Source organism: Periplaneta americana, chromosome 5, assembly GCF_040183065.1.
Source record: "Periplaneta americana isolate PAMFEO1 chromosome 5, P.americana_PAMFEO1_priV1, whole genome shotgun sequence".
NCBI lineage: Eukaryota > Metazoa > Arthropoda > Insecta > Blattodea > Blattidae > Periplaneta > Periplaneta americana.
This window is the reverse complement of record NC_091121.1, coordinates 139,094,177-139,118,586: the sequence shown is the minus strand read 5'-3', so window position 1 is coordinate 139,118,586 and position 24,410 is coordinate 139,094,177. Positions and strand designations below refer to the sequence as shown.

The 24,410-nt window shown below is 33.8% G+C and overlaps 1 protein-coding gene across 2 annotated transcripts in view; it reads left to right on the top strand.

The window, feature by feature from the left end:
* LOC138700204 (limbic system-associated membrane protein-like) overlaps positions 1-24,410 on the top strand; it is a 1,013,135-nt gene that overhangs the window by 550,280 nt on the left and 438,445 nt on the right. The gene's annotated exons all lie outside the window — the stretch shown is intronic.

Genomic DNA, 24,410 nt, shown 5'->3' with positions numbered 1-24,410 from the left:
TTTTCATTTTCATTTCCTTTATTATATTCCAAAGATCTTACATTAGCAATGAAGCTTTAAGATGTGGAACAAGTCAAAATTTTACAAGATTACAATTATAATATAATAATCCGTGGCGCTACAGCCCGTAAAGGGCCTAGACCAACCACTCGGCTGCTGGCCTCACGTCCACATGCCGAAGCAAAGGTGGACGATCATCCAACCAGAATGGAGGTATCGTGTGATTAGCACGATGATCCCCCCAGCCGTTATAGCTGGCATTCGCAACCGGATTTCGCTACCTATCCCCAAGTGCATCACGATGCTGGGTGGGCACCGGTCCCATACACTGGCCGAAATTTCATGAGAAAATTTCTTCCCCCATGGGGACTCGAACCAGCGCGCATTCCGTAACGCGAGTCCTAGGCAGGATGCCTTAGACCACGACGCCACGGCGCGGGACAAGATTAAAATTAAAATTAAAATTTTTTACATTATTTTACAATTTTCTACAATTTTTTACAATATTTTGGTGAGATGTAGTGAGATGAGGTGAGGCCCGAGGATTCGCCAAAAGATTACCTGGCATTTGCCTTATGCTTGGGGAAAACCTCGGAAAAACCCAACTAGATAATCAGATCAAAGGGGGTGGAGTGAAGTGAGGCCGAGGACTCGCCATAGACCATCCGGCTTCAGTCCCACGGCTGGGGAAAAACTCGGAAGAAACCAATGGGACCAAACGGGGGATCCAACTCAAGCCCGAGCGCAGCTCCGGATCAGCAGGCCAGCGAGTCTGCCGACTGAGCTACATCGATGGCTCTACTAAAAATATACAGTACATAGCAAATCAGAGTATTAAATTTACAACAAAAACGATTATTCGTCAGTTGAGTTATAAAAATAATATATAACAAGTTAATTCAATTTAAGGCATAAACAATTCAATCAGTTGAGATATACAGAAATTAATAATACATATCATGCAAATTACTTCAAATTACAAACATAAACAATTCATCAATAGACGTATACAGATTACTATTCAATTTAAAGCATATACAATATTCATCAGCCATACTATACAAACATATGCAATACAAAGTAAACAGATTAATTCAATTTACAAGCATATTTTCGTTAAACTATACAAATTTGTACAATTCATATCAAGTAGATTAATTCAATGTATAATCATAAACAATTCATTAGTTCAGCTATAGAGACTACTATACAATTTACAGCAGATACATCACGAGTACAAGTCAGTCAACATGAACACAGGTTAACTACAAAATTTATGGCACTGAGTATTTAAAAATTCAGTTAATGTTATAGTCTGGTTATACTGTATATGCACGTAGCATATATTGAAAGTGATTCTATGGAATTTCTGCGTTAGTCACAAGTAATGGATGAAGAAGAAATTATGACACCATCTTCTTGCTACAAAATATACGACGACGAAATAGATTTTCGATGAGAACAGAATGAATCTAGTAGACTGTGTTCGGAAACGAGAATGGCAAAGTTAAATGTTCGCCAACCTTCACGGTCCCATTCCCGGACTCCGGCAACATTCTCACTAATTTTGAATGCTCACATTTAAATGCATTTATTTTAACAATTTTTCCGTTCTCGTTGTCGTTTCTGTTGCCGGTTTATTGTGGGCAAGCCTTAATACGAAATACTACTACAATCCATCCAGCAAAAGACCACCTTTCACATTATAACCAGGAAAGTGCGCTGGAACCAAATGATCTACGGGTCAGCAGTTTTGCCAAGTCAGCCGATTTCCGGCTGATTCTGGCAGATTTAAATTCCTTAAAGCCGGAAAATGTCCTTGTCGGCCGACAACCGAAAATCTGGCAGATTTTTTATATTGCTTATTGATTCCATTATTTTAATCAGTTAAGTTATTAGTTGAAGCGGTGAGATCAATAACCATTCAAGTCCACTTCTGGCCATTCATTTTTTTGCAAATTTTAAATTAAATATTTAGATATTCCCACAAGTGTTACGACTTTAAAAGTTGGTATACTATTTCGTCTTGATCTCTAAAATAACCGGAAATATTACGTGCAAAAAATAATAAATAGGTAAGAATTAAAAAAAAGTTTATTTTTTTTTTATTTTTCCAGCAACTTGTGTAAATGTAGGTCCACTTGAATGGTTATTGATCTCATCGCTTCAATTGGCTGCGTTATTAACTGCTGACAAGGAAATCAGATTTCAAATGTACGTATAACACTACAATGTTCTATTGAGAAATAAAATTCATACGAAATTGTTCCGTGTGTAACGAGAAACACAGGCTACGGCGTGAATCGGAGTCATGTGGTTATCATAGTCTAGTCATGGCCATCTTGACAATCGCCTATTGTAAATACACTAGTAGCTTGTGCAGCAAATGCTGCAAAGTAAGTTCATTAGAGTTCAAATAAACATTTTTCAGATTTATTCAGATTTATTTTGATTAATAACTATAAAAATATTTGATTTTTAATAATATTATTATCTTACGTAAGTTTTATAGCTTTCAGTAACATATACTATATAGCCGCCACTCAGTAAAATATAGAATTCAAAATCAAATTTAAGTTATTCTCTACATCTACTAAAAAATAACCCCAAAACGTTTCACTTTCATATCATCAATATAGCATTAATATGTTGTATAATTAATGAAAAATAGTCACATCATGGCATTAACTATAATAATATTTCATTTCTAATGGTAATAATGTCATCAAACCACCTCAAGTTTTGTAGTTTTTAATATCCAATACACAGCTGAACCCAGAAAATTACACACCACAGAGTCGAACCTGTAGATTATTTTTAGTAAGTTAAGTTTTTAATAACCAATTTAATTTGAGCTCTAAATATGTCAGCATTCTTGCAGATCATGGCCTTCGTGTAATATTGTTTACTGTAGAGTGTGTTTCGTTTTATTCTGAAATGCAATTAGCTAGTTTAGCTAGTTCTCAAAACTGTCGACAGATGGATTTTGGAAAATAGGAAAATAATGTTGAAAAATTGACATTTCACTGAAAAACTCTGAGTTCCAAGCTTCAGAATGAGAGGCCATTTATTAAAATCCGTTCAACCGTTTTCCCGCAATTTCCATTACCAATATATATATATATATATATATATATATATATATATATATATATATATATATATATAAATGTTCGAAGTTCTAAGGAAACAAAGGAATATGCTATATTAAATGCATGTTAAACGTGTATTAAAATGTAACCTTGTTCAATATTAGTCATGTTATGACCAAAGCTCGGAAGTTGGGGACTTGTGTCTTTGAACGTGGCTAAGCGACCGGACTTCAATGTCAACAAACTCCCGCTTCCAGCACGGAGGTACTGTCAGGTCTGCTATAAAAGTGGTTCCTGGCTGGAACAACATAATGATAATATTATGATAGGTTGAAACATCTAATTTTATAGCATATATATAAATAAACATGCAAAATACATCAAATTCACAGTTCTGCTCTGTACATTTCATTACAGTGTATGACTACATGCATTCGAAGATTTTCGAACCCATAAATTCTTCGTCTGTTAGTTAAACATGATTTGAAACGAAGGAAACTTATTTCCACGTCACATGAAGTGACGGGAGCAAATTTTAATTTTTTTATTTTATTTATTTTAACTAGCTACCTAGTGAGTACAAATTGCATTTATAAAATAAAAATGTTTCTAGCCACTACCGTAAGAGTCAGGCTCGTGTACGGTGTGGTCTTAGTGAATAATATAACATAAAATTTACAAGGACAGTTTACTAAATACAGTAATTAACTTAATTCAAACCAATAAGTACAACACAAGAGCAAGAATAAAGAAGAAAGGGAAAACGAGAGAAAAATACACATTTAATATAAATTGACAATCCGACAGAAGCCAGTGATATTCGATAAAAACATGAATATAGTCGATAGAAATAAAAGGTAAAAAAAGTACATTTGTTACTATTATATATCATGGATAATTTTACAAAATTCTTTTTTAAAAGTTTCAATTTTAAAAAATTTCAAATTTGGAAAATGGTTTGAAATTTTATTATAAAATCTTGGGCCTAAATAAAATACTGAATATTTCACTGTCACTGTTTCCTGTTCGATTTTCAGCAGATCTCGTATCTGAGAAAGATAAGCATATCCTAAATTTTTCTCGCAAATAGTTTTCAATTAGTGTATCACTACTAGGGAAGGTCCCTTTACGACTTGATCCATGGCTATGGACAAATTCTCCATCAATTTAAAGGACTGCAATGTCTTTCAATGAATGCCCGTTTGCAGCTCTAGTTTATGTGTGGTACAACTTACAAGATATAAACTCTGCATTAGAAGAAAATAATGTATCTCCTCAGAATTCCTCCACGAAATTCTGTACCTAAAATTTAAGAAATGCATTTTCAAACTTCCATAACACCCATTCGAATAACACGTATTTTCTATTTCCTCAAACAGACCGTTTACCTGTAATTCTCTTAATGTCATTGGCTTCGACGTGACACAGTTTATTCTTTCGTCTTCTTGCCATTCGATGTGACCACTTTCTTAGTACAAACGACTGTCCCTGAGCACTTGCAGCGTGAGCTTTGTGTACGTTATGCCTGTAACCTTACTCAAGCACACGACACACAAGTCCCCAAGATCCGAGCTTTGGTTATGACTAAGTAATGTGACGTCGCGCTGTAGACGAAATTGTTCTGTGTGACGTAACAACGGATTATAGTGATAAACGTTTCGTCATAATATAATTATGTGGTCTCCATCAATCAATATTAAGTTGTTTAATCAAATTTACGTAAATCATCAAACTAAAGTTAACTCAAACTGTATAGACGTCTGAAAATAACACAGCAATTTCTAAAAGAAGACATGGGCGATCCCAGGTACTGTATTTAATTATCCTGAAGTACCAGTTTTCATACAGTATGAAATAGGGTAATTATTGCATAAAAGGAGTAATTGTGCCATAATGTGTTATAAAATAGTCTCATGACAAGGGACTGGGAGTGAAAAAGTAAGAATATTTTATTCATCTACTAAGTGGTGTGTGAATTATGTCGAAATTGAGGATTGCCAGTTCTCATATTTTATAGCAGGCCTATATAATATAGTCTCAAATTATTGAAGTCAGCTTCACAGGAGCTGTATCCGAAAGCCCGCTCAGCCAAAAGTCCCGGATTCGATACCCGGCCCTGGAACAATTTTTCTCTTGAAATTATTCAAGTCATTTTTACAGGGAGCTATACCTGAAAGCGTGATTTGCGAAATTGTTCTTTATTCAGAATTTTAGAAACAAATGTAGAATTCGGATATCAAGGGTTATTTTTATATGTATCGGCTTTTTATTTTAATTTCGTGTGCAATTTACGTTTTACGAGGTGTATGTGAGCCTTTGGTATAGATATGTAGTGTTTCAAAAGACGATGGCTACATATATTAATCAGATAAGTTACACTATTTCGTCAGAATTGCTGTTAAGTTTTGTTCCTCTAGTGTTTATATTATATAACATGTTGTGTGTGTTTCTGGACAATGTGTAGTGTAGAACGGGGATGACATACTTGGAGCTGAAGGATAAAGCTAATTCAAGATAATAGGAGACAAAGCATGTATCCAGATGCAATAACATTTTGCGGGGTTTGGATACATGTTGCGGACAGTAGCAGAGTCTAGTAGTGGTTTTGAAGCCAGTGTGGTTTGAAACCACACAACACGTGTGTAACGTGTCATCAATGGTTCTGTTCACCACACTGTGTCCAGTGCATGCCGAGCGGGTTGCATACCTGCCTCCAGAAATATGTAACGTTGTACAGGTAGCACGCTGACGCATATTTCATGCCAGTGTCTATCTTTTGCTTCCTGCTGCAAGATAACGTATTGGAAGCCAACCTCAGTTAATAGTTGCGGTTCAAATTATTGTTCGTAATGGAATTCTGTTAATCATAATAGTTTGGTTACCAGAATATGAAAAAGACATTTCAAAATTAATGTGACATTTCTACCTAGAACTTGACTGGATTATACACATTCAAGTATGGAGTGATAATGTAAACCTTAGTGTTCTCTGTGAATATTTTAATATAAACTCTGATATATTATGTATCATTTCTAACGCTGTCTAATTTTCAACACCATGCCGAATGTCTCAAGAAATCCATTTCCGTGGACAATAATTTTGATTATAAACAGAAGATGATATCAAAAAACTTTTTAGACTCTTAGTAGGAGAAACGAGAATAACAGTGTTAAAAATTAATTTTGACAAAACTAAATACATGAATATATCACGTACCTGAAATAATAGAGGGTCACTTATAATAGATGAATGAGAGTTTCAAAAAGTTACTGAATTTAAATACTTAGGAACTATAATTAATAAAACAGGATTATTTGGGAAAGAAATTGAACATAGACTCGTTACAGCAAATAAGTGTTACTACTCTTTTCATAAATTGCTTACTTCCAAACTCCTTTCTAGATTATCAAAATTAAGATGCTGTAAAATTATAATCCTACCAACTCTCCTATATTACTATGAAACTTGGATATTAACAAAAAAAATAAATAAATAAATAAAATACCCCTTTTTACTTTTGAGAACAAAATCTTGAGGAAGATTTTTGGTCCCTTTCAAGAAAATAACACATGGAGAATTTTGAACAACAGGGAACTAAGGGATATTTATAAAGATCCGGATATAATAGCCTTAATAAAAAGTCGAAGACTACGTTGGGTTGGACACGTTCTGCGGCGTGATGAAGACTCTCTTCTACGAAAAGCTTTCGACTATTCTCCAAGATGTACGAGACCTCTTGGTAGACCTCGTCTCCGCTGTCAGGACCAAGTAGTATATGGTAATCTTTTTACAGTGGGAGGACGACAAGAAGATGCAGAGAACAGAGACGAATGGCGATATATCGTGAATAAGTCTAAAAACCTTTTAGGTTTTGAAATGCCCTAAATCGATATATATATATATATATATATATATATATATATATCATGTCCCGGGTCTCAGTATCGTCTATTGATTTATAGGTATATCTTCATTTTTTCCTGTTATTTATTTATTTATTTATTTATTTATTTATTTATTTATTTATTTATTTATTTATTTATTTATTTATTTATTTATTCCAAAGACTCCATTTAACATAACTATAGTTGATTTAACTTTATTATAATATTTTTAATGTCACTATCAGATCGTTTCTGAATGTTAATTGGAACTGCCAAATAACACTGCGTAACTTTTTTTTTTTTCACAGGGCATGTGATACTTTTTTCTATATAATTTGAACTTCCTGAATACGAATATAACAATAAGAAACAGTTGTTGGTTACACGTTTTGAGAAATTTTCGAATTTATATCCATTCAAAATACTGCTTTATATAATGACAATAAGTTTAAATATTCACTCTTCAGAAGATTACAGCTTTCTTTTTCTAAATTTTCCTTTTACTGGGCATCAGGTATATCACGAGCTAAAGTCCAAAAATAGTCTATCATATTAGTATTCCACTGTCCTAGGTATCGTTTTTCCATAGTTGAAATTTCTTGATGAAAGCGCTCACCATGTTCATCACTGAAATCGCCACATTTCTCGGGGAAAACGTCAAGGCGGGAGTGAAGGAAGCGAATACTCAGGGACATGTTACAACCCATAGTTTCATGCGCCAACAGTAAAATTCTTTACAAACATTGCAACATAAACTAAACGGAGGGTTGCGTTGTGACATGAAGTACGGAGGTGAAGGGGAAGACAACTACACTTGTCAGAGACAACCGTGACGGAGTACGGAAAAAGTAAGCGCCATTCACATGCGTGCGGAATTGAGATGGAAGGAGAAATATTTGAAAATCTGCTTCAAGACTGAGGCATGTATGTTATTTTACTATTAATGTAGTGTTTTGAATTAAGATTTGTGTGTATTTTAAGTGAATAATTTTTACTTATGCTCAAAATTGGCCCATAGAATTGATTTATAAAGCGCGGGTCATTAGTCAAAAGGTATCACCCTGTATAATGAGAGATAATATATCATCTATATATCAGATTCAATGTTGGTCTATTGCAGCCCCATTTATTCCTAGAAAAACGTTTTAAGATATGAAGTCGGTTGCTGGCTCGGTTGGTAGTGAAACTGTCTTTAGTAATTATTATTGGCTCCCATTATAGTTTATATCAATTGTACGTATTTTACCAGGTCATAAAGTTGAGATTTTCTATCTTAAGACATTCCACTAGCGTTCCATTGTTCTGAGATGAACGTTTAGAAAGCTTTGTGTCAATTTGTAGACGTTGTCACGTGTGCACAACATGGAAGTGAGATCACAGTGCCCCCTCATCTTGTACGACATTTATAAAATGACCGGTTCCATTAAGAATTACTAGAGTTGAGGACGTAAACTGAAGCCATTTCAATTGTCGACCTACGAGATGAAGGAGGAGAACTGTGCCCTGAAATTTCTCCCCTGAATGATGCAATTTATACGAGTTAATTCTGAATGGTTGTGAATGAACCAACAATGCGGTAGAAGGATTCTATTCACATTTGCAAACATTAGTTGTCGCCCATCGTGTCAACATATGGCGCTTTATAAAACAACTCCATCAACAACAGAATGAAACAGAAACATTGGTAAAACAAGTGTAGACTGGACACATCAACATTAAACAACCAGAAAGTAAAATAAATGTTTTAATTCAATAGACAGTCGCCATGCTACCCGTCATTAATGGATATCATAGCTTGGAATTTAAGACCTATCTCATAGTTTAGAATTACATGCCGACTCAATTACACTCTATGAAAATGAATAATAATATTATATTATTACGGTATACTAATCGAATAAGCTTATGATTTTGAGATATTTGTTGGTGAAATATATAGATATGATAAATGTGGGTATTTCTGTGAGTGAATTCCTTTTTGAACTTTGAATTCTGTATCCAGTATATAAAGGAACATTTTAGTTTAAACATTTTGCTAAGAAACATTGTTCAATGATATAGGGCAGCGGTCATCAGCATAGTGCACCCTCGGGCTAGAGTCTCTTACCCGCGGATAACACATTGCACTGGCGTGCAACCGTTTCTGCTAGTGGGTATGTTTTCTATCTCTCCCTTCTACTTGATGGCGACGGAGCATATTACGATGAACTCGTTACCCTTTACCCATTTCAGCGAGTGCTGACGACCACTGATATAGGGTATTTTCTCCAGTTGGTCCATATCTTGCCAACCTTATAGTGGTGTGGACATTTTTGTTCCTGGGAGACCCCGGAATTTTGCGACGGAACTTATGAAGTATACTTTTTGAAACGTTTCTCAGATTTTGTATTCAGCAAAAATATGTTTCCATTAGAAAAGTTCTCTACCTAGTGCTATGCTGAACCATTGCGTTGAAATGAAAGACACTGCTATGAGATCACTCACTGCTTCGCCGTAAAGGTGATTCCGCTGAAGTATGTGACGTAAGTGCTGCTAACTTGCAGGATGTGCGCTAAACCCGTTCTCAACATAAGAATGAAACTTAGAGTTCTGGATATAGACAATCTGTATATTCTAGGCAGACAAGAAACTCACTTGGCTTTTATTGATTACGAAAAAGCTTTCGACCGTCTTGGCAGAAATAAGCTCTTTCAAATTTTGGCAGATGATTCAGTTCCAAGTGCAATTATAAGAACAATTTAAGAATTATATAAACACAATATTATCAAAATTACTATTGGATCAGAACATACCGAATGGATTGGGTATTTTACGACGCTGTATCAACATCTAGGTTATTTAGCGTCTGAAAGATATGAAGGTTATAATGCCGGTGAAATGAGTCCGGGGTCCAGCACCGAAAGTTACCCAGCATTTGCTCGTATTGGGTTGAGGGAAAACCCCGGAAAAAACCTCAACCAGGTAACTTGCCCCGACCGGGATTCGAACCCGGGCCACCTGGTTTCGCGGCGAGACGCTCTGACCGTTACTCCACAGGTGTTGACTACCGAATTGAGACCGATAAACTGTGGAGTTCGTCAAGGAGGCCCCCTCTCACCACTTTTATTCAATATATACATCAACTCCATCATCAGACATTGGCGACTAACAATTCATGGAAACATCCCGCTCTTCTGAAATTGTACTTTAGATACATTATTATATGCAGACGATCAGGTTCTTTTTGCTACAAATGAGGACGAGCTGAAATACTCATTATATCGCCTAAATATAATAGCACAAAATTTCAATATGAAAATTTCTCCAAACAAAACAAAAATTATGGCGTTTCAAGGTGAACAGCCAGTTAGGAGTAAAATTTGAATTTGAACCCATACGTTAAAACAGGTAAACTCATTTAAATATTTAGGTTATAATTTGACACATTTACCTGTTACTGATATGTCTGAAAATATTCAACATTTTAATGGAGCCTTAAGAACCATCAACCAGGTTTTCACAATCACGAAAACCCAAAAACATACCAGGTTAAAAGCATAGGTAAAGTTCTAGCAAGACCTGTCCTCATGTATGGTAGTGAGGCCTGGACTGTCGAAACTCAGATGTTCAACGCCTAACAAATGCGGAAATGACATTTCTAAGGAGTACTGCCGGCTACAGCTTGCTTGACCACAAAAGGAATGAACTAATTACAAAATAATTGAAAATTACACCTATTTATGAACATCTCAATCACTATAGACAAAAATGGCTTAATCATATCAATAGGATGGACCGTTCCAGACTCCCAAGACAAATTCTCCGCTATATACCACATGGTAGACGATCTTTGGGAAGCCCCCTGAAAAGATGGACGGAGACCGTAAAAGGCCACTAGGCCTAATACCTGCAAGGACGATGATGATGACAAGAATGTTAAATTAAAAATGAAAACCAAACAGATGATGTTAATTACATAATGAAGACTTTCTGCTGACAAGCAAAAAATGTGGGATTCTAAGGTCGACCTTAAGGCAGGACACAAGAAACAGAATGTGAAATGACAAAGCAAAATCGGTGGCACAATTCTGCTTGGGAGATAGAAAATAATGGGGGGAGTAACAAGGAGAAATTAATCCATACATGAAACGAAGACAGCTTCTTAGATCCATCAGTAGATTGATGCCAGTCCTGAGCGAGAGTCAAAATGACTCCCCTCCGAATTCAAATAAGGTGAATTCGCGATCGAATTTATAACTTTTCTACCAATACCATCATTACTAGAACCTAATTTTACCGTAATTTCACTAGTATAAAGTGCTCTTGCACCTATTAAAACTGCCATGACTGTCATCAATATTAATGTCACTGCTACTATTCTACTAGAAAATTATTGCTGCTGTTACTGCCACTACCACGTACAACTCTGCTGTGCGTCTCACTGAGACACATTTTAATTAATCGAACTAGTTCCTTGGGAATACCAAATTCAATAAGAATATTATATAAAACTCTTTCTTAACCGATTCATATGCCTTTTTGAAATCTATGAATAACTGATGTATTGTACCCTTATACTCCCATTTTTTCTCCAACATATGTTCAATACAAAAATTCTGATCAATAGTCGATCTATTACGCCTAAAACCACATTGATGATCCTCAATAATTTCATCTACATATGGAGTTAATTTTCTCAAAAGAATATTGGACAAAATTTTGTACGTCGTCAACAAAAGTGATATTCATCTGAAGTTACTATTGTTAGTCTTGTTCACTTCTTAATTATTGCTGCAATTATGGACTTCTTCCATTGTTCTCGTACAATTTCCTTTTTCCAAATAGTAAGTACAAGCTTATAAAATTCGCTAGATATTGCGCTTCCACCCTGATACATTAATTCTACTGGAATTTGATAGATATCTGGATATTTGTAATTTTCAGCATTTCAATCGCAATTTCGACTTCAGAGTGCATGGGTTCGGGTATAAATGGCTCAACATTTTGTATTTGAATTTCGTTCCGATCATTTCTATTTGGCGTATGTACATTTAGCAGTAGCGCAAAATAGTTTCTTCATATGTTCCGGATTGAATGAGAGTCTGCAAGCAAGTCACCATTCTCATCCTTGATCACGTTAATAATAATAATAATAATAATAATAATAATAATAATAATAATAATAATAATAGTAATAATAGTAATAATTTTATTGGTGTTAAGACCATCTACGCCACCAGAAAGTGATAAAGCATCTCCTTGCTTTAACCCGCAGTGAATTGGAAAAATATGAGACATAAACTGGCCTGTACGGTCTCAGCTATAAGATTCAATTAGACACATTTTAAATAATCTAACTAGTTTCTTGGGGAAACCAAATTCAATTATATTACTACTACTACTACTACTACTACTACTACTACTACTACTACTACTACTACTACTGCTGCTGCTGCTGCTGCTGCTGCTGATGCCACCGCCGCCGCTGTCACCGTTACCATCAACACCACCACCACCACCATCACCAACACCACCACCACGACCACCACAACCACCACTACCGCCATTATTTTTAATGCTTATCCATAATTATTCAGGAATTTCGGACATTCCTGTGCCTTTTGTCGACCTGAAAAAAATTATTAAGGGTGTTTCTTGACATGACGACCATTCCTGTGCCTTTTGTCTACCTGAAATTAAATTAATAGTTTATTAACGGTGTTTTTTTGACCTGACGACCATTTTTGCGCCTTTTGTCGACCTAAAACAAAATTAATAACTTATTAAGAGTGTTTTTTGACGTGATGATCATTCCTGTGCCTTTTGTCGACCTGAAACACAATTAATAATTTATTAAGAGTGTTTTTTGACATGATCATTCCTGTGCCTTTTGTCGACCTGAAACACAATTAATAATTTATTAAGAGTGTTTTTTTGACGTGATGATCATTCCTGTGCCTTTTGTCGACCTGAAACGCAATTAATAATTTATTAAGAGTGTTTTTTTGACATGACCATTCCTGTGCCTTTTGTCGACCTGAAACACAATTAATAATTTATTAAGAGTGTTTTTTTGACATGATCATTCCTGTGCCTTTTGTCGACCTGAAACACAATTAATAATTTATTAAGAGTGTTTTTTTGACATGATCATTCCTGTGCCTTTTGTCGACCTGAAATTAAATTAATAATTTATTAATGGTGTTTTTTTAACCCGACAACCATTTTTGCGCCTTTTGTCGACCTAGAACAAAATTAATAATTTATTAAGTGTGTATTTTGACGTGATGATCATTCCTATGCCTTTTGTAGACCTGAAACGCAGTTGATAATTTATTAAGGGTGTTTTTTTGATATGACGACTATTCCTCTGCCTTTAGTCGAGCTGAGACGAAATTAATAATTTATTAAGTGTGTTTTTGACATGACGTTCCAACTAGGATCGTATAGTACATCATACTGACAATTAAAGACATCAAAGCTGCTTCTTCGTACATCACAGTGGCTGTGTCATTCAGCTATATAACTTCATCATACATGTGCCCATTTTACTGTAATGGATGTGAACATGTTAATCAGAATTATACATACTTCACAGAGTGCAGCGTACTTTCAACATGCTTTTGTTTCAACTGTATTCAATATGTTTTGAATTGATGGTGCGGAGTTACAGCTTGTGAACGGGCTAGTCAATATAGTGGTTTAAACGGAATGGAAGTGGTTCATGAACTAATCACTAAAACACAATTAATACCACAACAATTTGAGTGACCGATACCGGATTTTAAAGTTTCGACTAATGTAATTAACACAATCGCATTCTCCCCTGGATGGATGTTTCTCAACACAGACATTTTCATTCGAATATTTGCAATAGCTACTAAATTGAAAACAGTGGGACACATACGCAACCACAGTATTCTCTAAATTTCGCCACCGAGAATTTAGCACTAGAAAAACTTAAACTGAATTAAATAACTTTAAGTTACATGAAGATTGGGCGGCCGTGATATATGTAGGCTAATAACTGAAAAGAGGAAATTTTATTGACAGATTCAAATCCAGCTAAGGACTCTTTTGGATTTTAATTGTAATATGTTATTCTTCATTGTTTCACTTACAACCCAGATGCCTTGCCGAATTCGTCCGTGTGTAAGGTCACATCTAATGGCTTAATTTCAGTTTTGTGGTGTAATTGTGTTTCTAATGTTGTTTCCTTATCGAGTCCCTGAAACACTGTGGCTTTTAATACTTTTTTCGTGTCTCTTTTCATACCTCGTTACCTTCCTTGCCAGTCATAGCCCTCTACGATTGCATGAGTCACTACCATATATATATATATATATATATATATGATTCACGACGATATACCGACATTTACGGAGGTTATTTCCGAAGACATTCTGAGCAATAAATGTCATATAAACATGTGTCCTCATCTCAGTATTTTCAGAGTTACACCAATTTAAAGTTGTTTGTAAAATACCATTATTCTTTAGTTTTAAGAGTAAATAAATACTACAGATAAATATTTGACCGTTCAGGTGTATCATTTCTTTAATTAGTTAATATTTTTAAGCTAAAATGTGTTGGGAATTCCATAGTTGCTTCGTACAGAATTTTTCTTTTCTGTTTTTAACTGCAAAATTATATTTTTCTAACGATTTATTACAACAATTGTTACAAATCACTCCACTCTTTTAAGTTTTTCAAGACTGTACATTAGGATGCATAATTAAACTGTAAATAATCAAGTTTCTAAAGTCGTATGATTTGTAAGAATTTTTGTGATAAGTACGTAAGAATAGGCCTAATGTAATTTTTATTAAAAATTGAAAAACAAAATCTGTACAAAGCAATTAACAACACATTTTAGCTTCATAATATTAGCCAATTAAAGAAATGATACTTCTGAATAGTTCAATCTCTATTTGTAGTATTATTTTACCCTTAAAACAAGAGAAATAAGATATTTTACTAACAACTTCAAATTTGTGTAACTCTGAAAATGTTGAGATTAGAACATATGTTTATATGACATTTTTTTCCGAGTATGCTTTCGGAAATAAGCTCCGTAAGTGACGGAAAATACTTATGAATCTCCCTATATATACTGTCTACACACACACACACACACACACACACACACACACACACACACACACACACACATATATATATATATATATATATATAATAGCGCTTAAAAGTATTTTGTATGGACATGACAACCTGAAAGAAATAGACATTGACAGTTTTAATAAAAAAAATCATATAACTAAGTGTTGTTAATTATTATATTATTCAGTCCCATATTTCATACAAGTCTTAACGTTTTTATCAGAAATGTAATTTAACGATTGTACAGGCTCAAAAACATTTTGTGCATATGAAGGAAATCAAAATAAAGAAAATATTATTGCTTCTGAAATTCAGACCTTAATATTTTGTAGCTTAGTCTTTTGTTGTGATTATTGCGTCACATCTCGATGGCGTGGAATCAACAGGTTTTAACCAGTACCTTAGTTGCAATGACGAACAATGTAACCATTAAATCACACATGACAGCACAGTCGGGAATATGCTAATGTGTCTATAGTGAAACTGTGGTGAAATAATAATAGTGTGACCAAATATTCAGAAAATATCTAACTTCAGAATCTATGTCCACCAAAATCTGACACAGTGTGCCGTAAATAGTCAGTGCCTCAATGACAAATTGGTGATATTATTACTATTATTATTATTATTATTATTATTATTATTATTATTATTATTATTATTATTATCATCGTCATCATCATCATCATCATCATCATCATCATCATCAGGGTGCGAATTAAAATTTCTGATGAAGGGGATAGAATCCTAGATAGAGAATATACATAAAATTATTATTATCATCCTCAATCGATACGGCTCAATGCTTGTTCGCACTGAATTGCTTGTCTTGCATCTTGATCATAATAATAATTATATCCATGAGCAGGCTTAAGATAAGATGTGTAATTCCTAAGTTATTTATTGTTGTCAGCTTGCCGGTGATGATAATACATCAATATTATTTCCTTTGCTTACTTTATACTTTATAAAGTACATTCGTATTAAAACAATTATATTTTCTGAGGGGGAGATAGAAGTTATCTCTGGCAGGGATGTTAATATGAATTTATGAGAGAGAGGTAACTTTCCAACAGGGAGGGAAATCCCTCACATCTCCCCCGTTAATTCGCACCCTGATTATTATTATTATTATTATTATTATTATTATTATTATTACACTTTTTCAATTTACGAATTATTTTTAATATGCAAATTTTTCATAGTATATTCATTTCAACATGAGCGTAATAAAATCTTTTAACTACTTTCTTACGTTTACGAAACACATACTTCTGGGTTCCATGTTGTCTTCGTCTTGTTTGCATTTATCTTCATCCCATACTTTTCACAGCTGTCGTTTAGCTCCATTAGCATATCCCTCAGTATCGTCTCCTCTTCTGCTAACAACGCCATATTATTAGTAAATCTTATTAAATTTATTATTCTTCCTCCTACATTTACCACTCCCATGTTCTGAAAACAGTTTTTCACTAAATCCTCCAAGTAGATGTTGAACAGGATAGGTTATAATGGATATCCTTGTCGTACTCTTCCTTTTTCACTTTCTTCTGACATTTCTTGTCCTATCCTGACTTTGACTCGTTCCATATTAAGTTTACTGAACAGCATCATGTCTTTCCAATCGATACTTATTTTTGTCGCGATGTCCATCAGTTTGTTCCACTCCACTCTGTCAAACGCCTTTTCTAACTCCACAAATACTATATACACTTCCTTATTATTCTCTAGGCATATTTCGCGAATTGTTCGTAGTAGTGCAATTGCATTCTTAGTCCATAATAAACATATATTGCCTATGAATTGTAAAGATAATTTACTAATGTAGAAAGATATATGCCTTTAATTCAAAACATTTTCTACTAGATTATTGCTTTAATTGAAATTGTTTGACAGATACATTCTCAAATTTAACTATAAATCTTGCATTCTGTTTTTTTTTTCTGTTTGTTACACCAACAGTAGGTGAGTACTTGACGACTGGATCCATTAATTAATAAAAGAGGCTGAACATTAATTCCGAAAGAGCTAACATTAAATAAAACCACGGTGTTAACTCCTTTGTTAGGTTTAATTCTCTTTTATGTCGAGTTGCAAAAATAAGAAAGCGAAGACGAAACATGAGTCGTCAGGATATAAAATTAATTTTCTTCAAAGATGGAGGACCATAAACACGTGAATCATTAAATACACAACGTAAAATACAAATGTAAATTATACAGTTCGCACTCTTGTAAGAGAGAAGGGGGAAAGAATGGGAGGGAAATGTTCGACAAAGAGATGTAAACGAGTTTAAACTCTGTCTACCCACCAACCACAGAGCGATGCAACAGGAAAGTTTAATATTTCTCATTCCCCATAATTAACAGTTTTACACCTTATAGTACAGATGTATATTGGACTTTCTGTTGTATTTAGGTATACAGTCGTTTGAATTTCATTAGTTTTTTTGTAATTTAGCAGGCCTATCACGCGTTTAAACTCTAGAAATAACATTACATTTATTACATACCCTTCTGCGTTACACGTGAATCATACCAAAGATGTGCAAAATAGCGCTTACAACCGGTTTAGATTCGACCGGTTAGAGAACATCCGTCAAGGTCCGGCATCCGACCGAATATTCGATTTTCAACCGGTTACTCTTTATGCTTTGCAGATACAACACCAGCCCCATTTCATATACATGAAACCGACATTTCTGAGTACAAAAACGGAGTAACAATTGAAGGCAATAACTTTGTCTTATTAAAATATATATTTGCTTGATATACAGGCATATCAAAAGTCCGGTAACACTATCAATATTTTATTACACAAAAACTACTAATGATAGCACTTTCAAACACACGTCAGTTTAAAGTTAAACTCTCAAAGTTCGTTTTACACCTTACAGAGATTCAATGTGTGAACCACGAGTGACTAGGCAGATGTCCAAACGATAATCAAATTCTTCCCATACCCTTTTCAACATATCCTCTGTGACCTTGGCGGCAGCTTCTCGAATTCTGGTTTTTAGTTCCTCTAAATCACGTGGCAAAGGCGGTACAAACACACGGTCCTTTAGGTACCCCCATAGAAAAAAGTCACATGCAGTCATATCGGGTGACCTTGGTAGCCATGTCATGAAACATCTGTCCCTTACTCCAGCACGTCCTATGTGTAATAAAATATTGAAAGTGTTACCGGACTTTTGATATGCCCTGTATATGTCTACAATTACTGATTGGACATTTTAATACACTTATCTTCATAACTATACATAAATGAAAAAATGGACACTGGTAACAAGAAAGGAAATAAGTGTAATGCAGGAATGAAATCTGGTGCGTAAAGAAATGCAAGAATAAAACAAATTGCAATTACTTACTAAAGAGAAGAGTAAATACCAGTACTTAGGCCAACATTCTACTGCAATATTTACATTTTAAACTCAAAATTAGTACCTTTAAAACAGTAGTTGTTATTATATAATGCCTTTTAATTACTCTAAGAGCTGCATTATTATTTCATTGATAAATCATATTTAAAAAAAAACAGTATTTTTGACAAAAAAGAAAAGTAACCTGAAGTTCAAATGTTTGTACTTTCACGAAGCATGTTGTTCGTCTTGTTCCATTGGTAATACCTGGAATGGATAATGAATCAATCAATAAATCTATGAATGGATCAACTAATGAATCAATGAGTTAATGAATCATTCAGTGAATGAATGAATCAATCAATCCATACATGAATGAATTAATGAATCAATGTATGAATGAATCAATGAGTCGATGGCTGGATGAATGGATGATGGAAGAATCGATGGATGATTGATTGAATGTACTGAGAGAGGAAGAATTATCAATTAAATGGTAGGTCTACACGATGATAAACGCGTCCTTGCAAGGGCTCTTGCAACTCCTGTATGGCTCAATGTAGTCTTGCCTTTCCTGTCCACCACACAAAGAGTGAGAAACAACTCGAATATTCGATAAACCGAACCTGAGACACTCCGTGAGATGGGAGAGCTTTACATACTGACTATAACGCCAGGCGTTCAATAGCAATATATAATGTATATTTTTCGTAACCGGTTGTGCACGACTCTAAATCACACTTTAAATCTTTTTTCATAATATCCCATCGCTATTTATAAGCATTATGTTTTGAAAGTGAGAACTGTATGAGAAGCCTAGTATCAAAGACGGGCATACGTACGGCATTTTTATTGAAATTTAGATACGGGTTGACCCTTATTGTATTTTTCTTGCTCTTTCGAAATCTGTGGTCCTGAAACTTCTACATATACTGTTTTCGCTGTAAGAAAAATCCTAATGTAAACACAAGCACGTGGCTGTCATACGCGTGATTGGCTCCCAGTCGAAACAATCATACGACGCAGGAAAATATAGTCCGTATTTGGAAACCATCATATGTATTATTTGAAAATAAAAAATTGAATTCTAGTCGTTAAATACAATGAAACATATAACTTCACTCATATGTAAAACGATATGTAAAACAAAAGCTACTTTTATAATTTGTTATGTACTATGAACGCGTATGAATACAAACAGTAATTCCGAGGTAGTCTGATCTTGTAACAAGCTGGCGTCACTTGAGCTCGTAGTTGTTCACGTAAGCACGTGGTATTGAAGTATGGCTTCTGCATCCTGGGTGTGTGTGGTTATTAAACATAAGAGTGGAAACCCTCTCAAAGGCGGAGAAAAACAAATAGTCTTAAGTGAGTTTTAATCACAATAATTATAAAGTAAATGTTTCCTAAGCAAACGAATGTATAGTAGTGAGGTTAGGCCTACTTGACGAGTAACGGGAAATGTTTAACATGAAACAGAATGTACAACAGTAGGCGGGAACATGTACTGAGAATCTATGGCACCAAACAGCGGCCAATGAAGCCTCACTTCAGTCACGTGCTATTGTTTACATTAGGATTTTTCTTACAGCGAAAAGATTATATGTATTCACATGCTTTTGTGAACGTTAAAATATGTTGTTATTTTAATAATCGGACAACTCCATATATAGTTTGTTTCAAATGCGGACATGACCATTGCAGCCAATTAGATTGCTGGAAAGAACTTAAAACTGTCATTGCGACCAATTAATTTTTATATTGTGACGAGTAAGGATGTTTTAATTATTACGCTCTCTTTCATTTCAAAATTTTTTTTAAATATAAGGATTTTGGGGCAGCTTGAGTTCAATATAGAGCGCAGTACGTTGGGGAGTAAGCTTGAACAGTTTAGGAAACGTAAATTTAATTCTGACTAATTGAAACGTGCTAAAGAAAAACGATTGTAAATTAATCATTCACCAATTAGGAGTCAAAGTAAACACAGAGACGTCCACTGCTATGGAGTAATGGTCATCACGTCTGGCTAAGAAACGAGTGGGTCCGGGATCAAATCCTGGTTGGGACAAATTACGTGGTTCAATTTTTTCCGAGGGTTTTCCTCAACCAATTGAAGCTGAATTGCTGGGTAATTTTCGGCGTTGTGCCACCGACTCGTATCGTCATCATTAATTCACATATCATCATCATCATCATCATCATCATCATCATCCATACCATAACTATAGCCATAGTTCACGGTGCCGCGTGCTGTATTTATACAAGACCGCGGTCGTTTGGCTACCCAATCATTCACAAGAATAGGAGTGATAAGCACAATAATCCGCAGGCTGCAGTGTAAGTCTTCGGATCTCTCCTCCGCACGAGAGAAAAAAACCAGAGAAACTTGCTGATGTTCAGGAGTAACTAAATAATCACTTCGGAAGTGAGTGGAAGGAAAACCCCTTTCTTCAGTGGTACTATAGTACTGCAGTCCGGAGTTCTGATAAAAATGTAGATACTCATAATGAACGTGATTCTTTTGAAGACCCTTTAAATGAACCATAAGTTATACGTGCAGAATTGCAGTAAAATAACAACTGAAGAATAGAATAAAAATAACATTCTAAATGTAATTTTCTAAGTTTCCCAGTTAAATATCAGTTTTAGAATAAAGTCATAACTTCCACAGAATTTTCTCACCATTATCCTAATTCTAGATATTGAGTTTCATAAATGGACACTTACATCTTCGTGTGTTTAAAAAACTGAAATTTTGCACACATATAAAAAAATATGGGGAAGGAGTACATATATAGATAATATGAATATGAAAGAGAGATTTGGACTGGCCTGGTTCAGACTACGAATTTGGAAATTAAGAAGTAATAGGGATAATAACTTATACCTCAAGGCACGTGCCCATTATGTGGACGGAGTGAAGATGACATTCACATTGTTCTTGAATGCCAAAATACAAAAGATATACGGATGAAATTTATAAAAGAAAAGTTCCTACAAATAAAGAAATAGGTATAAGAAAACTTATGAATAACAATAACATAAATTTACAAAACCAATTAGATTTATATTTTTTTTTTGACTAAAATATTAGAATGGAAAAGAATAAATGAAATGCTTAGAATTGAAAGAAAAATAAATAAATAAATAAATAAATAGTAAAATATAATAAGAATAATGATTATTAAACGAATATGTTTAACGCTTGTTTTTTGTGTTATAGATGTAAAATTATGCATAGAAGAAAGTAGCAAGTAACAACATACTAAAATGAGTTCAGTCTTGCACAAAACTAATCGCAAGTGCAAGACAAAACTAAACTTTTTTTGTATATTAAATACTTAAATTGTAGAAATTGTATTTAAATAATAGTAAAACAATCATCCCGTTTAGCTCTACCGTCAAAAATCTCGGAGTACATTTCGAATCTAATCTCAATTGGGATACGCATATTAAATATACATGTAAGAAGGCATTCTCTATTCTCCATTCACTAAAAAGATTGTATCATTATCCATCTAAATTAAAACAGACGCTGGTACAGACACTCATTCTACCTCACTTCGATTATTGCGACGTTTTGTTCAGTGATCTCAGGATTGATTCCGCTCAGAAACTACAGCGTGTTCATAACGCGTGCGTCCGCTTTATTTGTAATGTTCGATACTATGATCATATCTCACCTTCTTTCAAGAAGTTATCATGGCTTAGGTTACATGAGAGGAGAAATCTGCACTCACTTTCTCTCTTATATCGAATTATGCACTCTTCATCCCCCTATTATTTATTCGCTCGATTTCATACTCTCTCTCGCTATCATAATATTAATACTCGATCACAACGCGATAACACGCTAGAAATTCCACTTCACGCATCGTCTCTGTATTCCTCATCCTTCACTGTTGCTACCTCTCGTCACTGGAACTCTCTGCCGCCTGAAGTCAAGGGCTGCCGAACATTGAATTCTTTCAAATCCAAGTTAGAAAATTATCTTATGACGAGTTGCCAAACTAACTTACTATTATGACAAGTGTTGTATTGCATGTTTCCACGTTTTCACATTTTTTTTTTATGTTCTAATGATATTCAACTTATTTTATATTTTTGTTTTCATATTTTCCGATAATGTTATATCTCTAATGTGATAAGTTGAGCTATATATAATCTTAATTTTCCTTATTGTGTGTACTTAGAAATATTGTATTCACTGTATACTTTGTACTGCACTATTTTATTACTAATATTACTATTATTATTATTATTATTATTATTATTATTATTATTATTATTATTATTATTATTATTATTATCATCATCATCATTATTACTATTCTTATTTTATTATTATTATTATTATTATTATTATTATTATTATGAATAATTGTCTTTTTTTTGTATGCCTCATTTATTTTGACCTGCTGTTCACATATTATTATGCTTTTTTCTTTCTTTCTGTATGTTATATATTATGTCCGATTTCTTCTTATTTGTTGTTTATTTTTTATTATTACTATTATCTTATTCAATTTTGTGTGTAAAATTGTAGTGTAATTTGTAAATTTGTAGTGTTTTTGTAACGCAGTCTTTACTCCTGGTTGAGTGTTAGAGAAGGCCGTATGGCCTTAACTCTGCCAGGTTAAATAAATCATTATTATTATTATTATTATTATTATTATTATTATTATATAGGCTATATATGTGTTAAATTAAAAAGTGTGTAATGTAAGGGTTTAAATGATTACTTGTATGTTCTTTGTCTGTTAACTATAATATAATAAATATCAAAATATTAAAATTATGCACAGATAACTTGTGGTTCATTTAAAGAATCTTCAAAACAATCACATTCATTATGGATATTTACATTCAGGGTTTCCCAAACTGTAAAACGCATGTAGGTAATGCAATGGCGTATATTACCACCTCGCTATCCCAAATTTTATTTACTCTAAATGACTTAGTAACTGATGCAGCATTATTAAATAATCTACTCACATTGTGATTGTCACAAAAGTATATATTCTATGAAGAGTACAGAGCTGCTAGTTTCTGATTCATAACATTAATTCAATTTACTTCAGAGAATGGGTATGAGTCTTTAAATGACCAAACAGTCTACACTTAAATCCCTTGTATGATTTTAATTATGTTGACATAACTGAATCAACCGACTATTGATTCTGCTGACTCAAGGGACATGAGTTAGCTTAGATAATCTGACTCGAGGACTTGATGTGATTGATTGCAGTAATGATAAACTTAATTTACTTCATGAAGTTGAATTAACTAATTTGATTGACTTCATTTATTGGAAGACTTTACGAAATGGATTGATTTCGTTGCCGTGAATTTAATTTACGTGATTAACTTGAATTGTTAGACGTGAATGAATTTACTGGTTTGTCAGAGTTGTGGCTTCTATTTAACAACTGTTTAACACTAATTAATTGATTCAATTCATATTTCGTTAACGTTTAAAATTTTATTGTGAAAATAGTTTTAGTGTGAAAGCAGGAATTTAAGCAAATTCAAGCTTATGAACAGTTGTTTACCGCAATAGATTTCCATTTATATAAACAAATATTAGTCCATTATTCGGTTCTAATTACGGTTAATATTTAAGGCGATAGTTCTATGGAAATAGTGAAAAATGTATTAAAAATCGTTGATTGTTCCAAAAATAGTTTGATATACCTTCCATAATCTGTAGTTTACTTGTTACTTAGGCGGAGCTGGGCAGTTTTAAATTGAATACATATAATGATATGAGTGTTTGTCGGTCATTTTCTCAACTTTCAAGTTTTCGGCGTATTTTAAGCTTCAAAATACTCTGAGCAATATACATACAATAAAAATTGATAACTTAAAAATTAATTATATCAGAATGAAAATTTGTATAATGCATTCATGCCTATAATGTGTGATAATAATTTCAGATCCATAGGACTGGAAACATAGAAGTTGCAAAGTTTA